Here is a 6,008-nt window from a genome sequence, read left to right as displayed (position 1 = left end):
AAATTACGGCTTGAGAGACGCCTTCGGTACCAGCCAGAGAAACACTCATTGGTCCCTTGCACGTGACGATCTATGGTTTTCTTCAGACTTGACGTTCAGGTTAGGACCCTGGGGTGGCCTGAAGGTGTGGAAATAAATAGCCGGGTGGGGGATGAGGGAAGAAGGAGGGGGTGAAGGAACTTTTGGATGCTTTGCCAGACTGCTATAATATTCATTTTCTTCAGCTGCTTAGGTACTAGAACTTCTGATTTTTGGTTAGGCACACAGTCATCTAGAAGAAACACGATGTTTCCCGCCCTCTCTTACTGTTAGGTATGGCTAAGCCACGAAATACTAGCCAATGTGATGGAACAGGACTCATTACTTTCGGTGTGTTCACCGACCACCCTGGCTTTTGTGGCTTAAAATAGGCATTTTATTGTGCTCGTAGATTATGTGGGTCAGGAATTCGGGCAGGGCTTGGCTGGGCAATTCTTTCGCTCTTGGTGGTGTTGGCTGAGGTCACTCAGTGGTACTCAGCCGGCTGAAGGGCTGGTCTGGAAGACCCAAGACAGCTTCACTTGCCGGTCTGGAGGCCGAAACGGATTACTAAAGATTGGGGGTGCCAGCCAGAGCGTCTATGCATGGCTTCTCTGTGTGCTTGGCGTCCTCACAGCATGGCGGCCTCAGGGGTCGTTGGATGCCTTCCACGAGCCCCAGGCAGGAATGTTCGGGGAACAAGGAGGAAACCGCATGACCTTTGAAGCTCCACTCACAGAAGTCTCTTAGCATCACTTCTTCCAACTCCATTGGCCCAAACTGTCACAATCACGCGCAGAGTCCAGCGGAGGGGAACGGACGTCCCCCGTCCTTGACGGGAGGAATGTCGAAGTCGCATTGCACAAGAGCACGAGGGATGAGAGACACTGCTGTGGCCCCTCTGGAAAATACCACCTGCCACAGCCCCTGGGGGTTCAGGGAGCAAGGCCACCATACCAGCCCCGACTGCCTAGCTTGGAATTTGAGAAGAAACACGCCTTCGGCTCATCTGAGCCGTTCTTTTTTTTTGATCCTTGTTGCTCAGAGTCAAACCCCGTGCTAACTCAGAGAGCTCTGCGCCCCGCGGGCTTGAAGGGACTGGAGAAAAGTGAAGGACGGTGTAGCCATTTTCTGAACTTGGTATGAGTTCGTGCTTGGCTAAAATTAAGATGTTATCTGGGTACACATTAGCCGTATGCACACGGGAGTGTTAGACAACCGTAGGGATATTTCAAGGGCCATGGAATGAAGAGAGACCTCCCCTGGTGCAAACCCAAGACACTTTGCTTCAGGTCTCAGTCTGGGGAAGCCTTATTCTGAGGGTCCCCTGTCCCCAGTCCGATAAGGCCCCAGAGCTTGTCCCTGGTGGCTGTAACTGAGGGAACCTATGGTCCTGGCGGGAGGTTGAATAAAGCGGTCATCTTATCCCTTGCCAGAGGTTTCCAATTCCAGTGTGAGAGAAGGGGTGGGGGGCGACCAGGAGGCCGATCCCCAGCACTTCCTGGGGTATCATGGGGCCAGAGGCCGGCTCTGGCGGCCGAGGGCTGAAGGTCACTTGTCCCAGGTCTCTGAAGCAGGGGAGTGTGGCGGTGGTGGTAGTGAGCAGGAATGTTCCAGAGTCTCTATCAGCCAGTGGCTGAGATGAAACACAGCTACCAGGTCACCACAGGTGAGGAATGTCCCTTTTGGCCTAGACTTGATCCAGGAGCTCAGAATCTACCGGCTGATGAAGTTGCCCGGACTCAGGAGAGAGTGAGAGGAACGTTTCAGCAGAGCGGCTCACCTGGAAGCTTCCACAGCCGCGCTGCTGAGTCCTTACTTGCTGCTCCCTAGCGGTGTGGCCTTGGTTGGGTGACGTCACTGTGCCCAAGTTTCCTCATCTGTGAAAAGGGCCCTACCTCACGGAGCTGTTGACAGAGTGAGACAGTGGACGTTCAAGTGCTTAGCCTGATGATTTAGCCGCGGAGATTCTAGATCGGCAAGCCCAGGGTGAGGTGGGGGGCGGTCTGGTTGGTTCCTTGGGCCCTCCGGGTAGCTGGGCCCTGGTTTCCTCGCAATGTTGTCCGAAGCACCAGGAGGCTGGTCCCTCTTTGCACGCACGACGCAAACCTCTAGTTGTATCCCGACTCCCAACAGCTCATGCCAAAGTCAAGGGGTGGGGACATGTACTCCGTCTCTGGTGAGAAAATCTGCAAAGTCACACGTCCAAGGGGTGCGGGTGGGATCATTCTAATGCAGGGAGGGGAGAAGGATTGGGCGACAATGATCCATCTATCGCTGTATCCGACAGCCTGTAAACCATCCCTCGAAACCATATGAAATCGACCAAAACCAGTGTCCAAAGTCCCTACGTCAGCAGTTACAAAATGTGCGTGCGCGCGTGCGCGTGTGGTGGGGAGCCAGCGGGGCAGATGGGGGGCTCGCTATACCTCCCCACCCCCCACGAACCCCTGCCCTAACCTAAGTACCTTGTAACTTGCTGCCCTGGACTCAATAAATATTTGTTGACCGACTGATAAATACCGGCTGACATTCACAGGGACAAAGCGAATCCCGGTGGGGTTTGGACTGCGTGTCAATGAATCCGAAGATGACCTCCTGGCTGTGAGTAATGGCGAGGCCCCACCTCCAGGATCTATCTCAGGAAGAGTTTCTGGCGTTCCTTCTTCTCCTCCCTGCCCCCCAAGCCGACAGCCTCATAGTGGCCCATCCTGTGTCTCTCCTCCGGGAGGTACGGTTTTTCTCTGGATTCCCCCCACCCGGGTAGGACGTCTGGGTCTGGCACGATGCGCCCTCCCACCATCACCTCCTGAGCTGTCTACACCGCCCAAGCGTTTCTGGGCTTCGCCGCGTCGGGCAGCCACCGGGTGGATGTGTTTTCAGACGCGGTTATCTATGTCGAGACCCCGGCCGCCGTGGGTGATGGCAGGATGTGTGCGAGGCACGGTCCGCGCCGGGAGGAGTGGGGATAAGACACACGTGTCCGCCAGATGCCGGGGCCGCGAAACCAGGGGGGTGCGCGGGTGGGACGGATGGGGGGTGCGCTCTGCGTGGGGGAAGCAGTTGCCTCTCTGTAATCATTTAGGACCCGGGGAGTCCGGTCAAATGCTGGTGAAGGGCTGCTAAGAGCAGAGCGGGGGGGCCTTCTGCCTCTGCCTCCCAAGGAGGAGAGCCAAGACGGGGAACCAGCGGGAGCCAGGACGGCCGGTCTGCACATCAAAGGAAGGCTGCAAGCTTTAAGTCCTGGGGGTAGAGTTTTGCTGGCGAGGGATCCCATTTGTTTTTATTCTTATTTTAAAATAATTATTATTTCTTCCCAGCGATCAAAGTAAATCATGCCCTATTGTGGAAAATTTAGGACCGACAGAAAAGGGTAACAAAGACAGTAAAAACTACCTGTAATTCCCTAGGCAGACATTAGCGCCGTTAACATTTTAACGCGGCTCCTTCCAGCCTCTCGTGTGTGGAGAGGAACCTTGCTCTCTGGGTTCAAGTCGGTGCCCTTTAACACGAGCTGTGGCATTTTAGAGAAGTTATTTTACTCCTCTGTGCCTCAGCTTTCCCGTCTTTAAAATGGGGAGGTGAGGGGTGCCTGGTTGGCTCAGTCGGGGGAGCGTGCAACTCTTTAAATTTATTTATTTTTAATGTTTTTTTAAATTTAGTTTTGAGACAGAGGGAGACAGAGCATGAGCAGGGGAGGGGCAGAGAGAGAGGGAGACACAGAATCCGAAGCAGGCTCCAGGCTCCGAGCTGTCAGCACAGAGGCCCACGCGGGGCTCGAACTCACGGACTGTGAGATCATGACGTGAGCCGAAGTCGGACGCTCAACCGACGGAGCCACCCAGGCGCCCCTGGGGGAGTGTGCGACCCTTGATCTCAGGTTGTGAGTTCGAGCCCCACGTTGGGTGTAACGATTACTTAAAGATAAAATCTTAAAGAAAATAATAAAATGGGGATATGAATAGTACTTTCTGTATAGGGATGTTGCCAGGATGGAATGAGCTGATTCTTGTTAAGTGCTGGCATATAGTAAGTGCTTAATAAATGCTAAGCTCTTATCAGCAGATTTCCACGTATCACAATTAGATCAAGCCCTTTAAAATTTTTATACGCCGTTTGCTTTCTCATCTCAAGTTTATTATAAGCTTTTTCCTCCACGATTAAAAACTCTTACGGAGCGTCATTTTGGGTGGCTTCAGAATTTGCGCCCCATGGAATTCATCATAAATCAAATTCGTCATGATTTCTTCAGCGATTTTCTTGTGGCTGGACACTGAGGCTATTCTCATGGTTTTGTTAATATAAATAATACTGCGATGAACATCTTTGTCAGGGGCTCCTTGAATTTGTTCACAACATTTTTATCTTGCTATGAAAGTGTAATGTACTTGTTCTAGAAAAAAAAAAAAACAAAACAACACACCAGGAAGGAGGTGTTCTGGGCCAGCCTGCAGTCTGTCTTAGAGGCTCCACCCAGCGCCTGGCAGCATAAACACGGCCAGAGTTAAATAACAACCCCCGACAATATGCAGGACGTCACAGGGCTTTAAGTGATTAATTGCCAACTAAGCACTACGAGTTTCCTAACCAGCAATGTTTGCTCCAAGTGACCAGCTGGGACGTGGAGAGTCTTTAGGGTTTTTAAAGAACGCTTTGTTCTGCTGTGTGACAGGTTTTCCGGAGTCTTTACCAGCCAGGAAGCTTCCTTTCCTAAGGGCCTTTCGGATGAGGGGAGCTCTAAATATCCTCGGTCGGGAGGTCCCTCTCCCTCACCCTGTCCTCTGGCCCCAGTCAATCTGGAGGCTGACTTAGAGGTTAGAGCCTGCTCTGGTCTCAGCCCATCGCCCAGATCTCCTCTGCAAGCCGTGTATACCCCGTGCCGCTCAGATGACTCCCGCCCCACTGCAGGAGGGAGGGTCTTGGGCAGGCCTGAAAGGGATGTGCCCAACCCAGAGCGAGTTCAGAGAAGGAGGGACCGCTCTGAAGAGAGAACCTGGGGCCCGTCAGGAGCTTCCGAAAGCGCGTGGGCTACGCAGGCGGAAGGAGTTGAGGTACAAGGGCTGTGGCTGTTTCTTGCCATCCCTGTGTGTGTGTGCGATGCTTCTCCCATCAAGAGGAAAGGGGCGCCTGGGTGGCTCGGGGGCGGGGGGTTGAGTGTGGGACTGTTGATTTCAGCTCAGCTCATGATCTCACGGTTCATGGGTTTGAGCCCCGCCTCGGGCTCTCTGCTGTCAGCACAGAGCCCGCTTCGGATCCTCTGTCTCCCTCTCTCTCTGCCCCTCCCCAGCTCGCACGCTCTCTCTCAGAAATACATAAACATTTAAAAGAAGAAGAAGAAGAAGAAGAAGAAGAAGAAGAAGAAAGAGCTAGTCTATTTCCCCTCCCCTTGAACCTGGCCTCGTGACTTGCTTGGGCCAACAAGAATGCAGTAGAAATGTTGCCGGGGGCCTTAAGAGGTCTGACGGTGTCTGCTTTCGGTCCCTTGAAGAGAATGCCAGCTGTGAAGCCCCAGCTATCCTGCTGGGGAGGGACCGAGCGGAGGAGAACACTTCAGCCAACAGCACCGGCTGCCAAAGATGTGAATGAGGCCAGCGGGGTTGGCCCAGACCCAGCCAGACTCCCGACCCAGTGCAGTCACAGGAGTGACCCCAGCTGATGCCACGGGCGACGGAAGAACTACCCGCCGAGCCACGCCGGCCCATCAGTCGTGCAAAGAAGTCAACGGCCGTTTTAAGCCATGACGTTCGGGGGTGCTTCTCAGGCCGCAGTAGATAACCCAAATCACCGCTGTTTCAAATACAGTTTGCGAGCGTAATTTGTTCTAGAAACATGCTTGTAATGCAAAGCCCTCGTATATCAAAGCGGATTTCCGGCACGCTTGGCTCCGTTGTGATCACGTGACATGCGGCGGCTCGGTCGACTTGTGTTGCAAGACATCGCTCGTTTATCAAGTTAAAATTTATTAGAAAAGCCGGCCTGTCTTGTGGAAC

This window comes from Lynx canadensis, chromosome X (genome assembly GCF_007474595.2).
Source record: "Lynx canadensis isolate LIC74 chromosome X, mLynCan4.pri.v2, whole genome shotgun sequence".
Taxonomy (NCBI): Eukaryota; Metazoa; Chordata; class Mammalia; order Carnivora; family Felidae; genus Lynx; species Lynx canadensis.
This window is presented reverse-complemented; position numbering follows the sequence as displayed.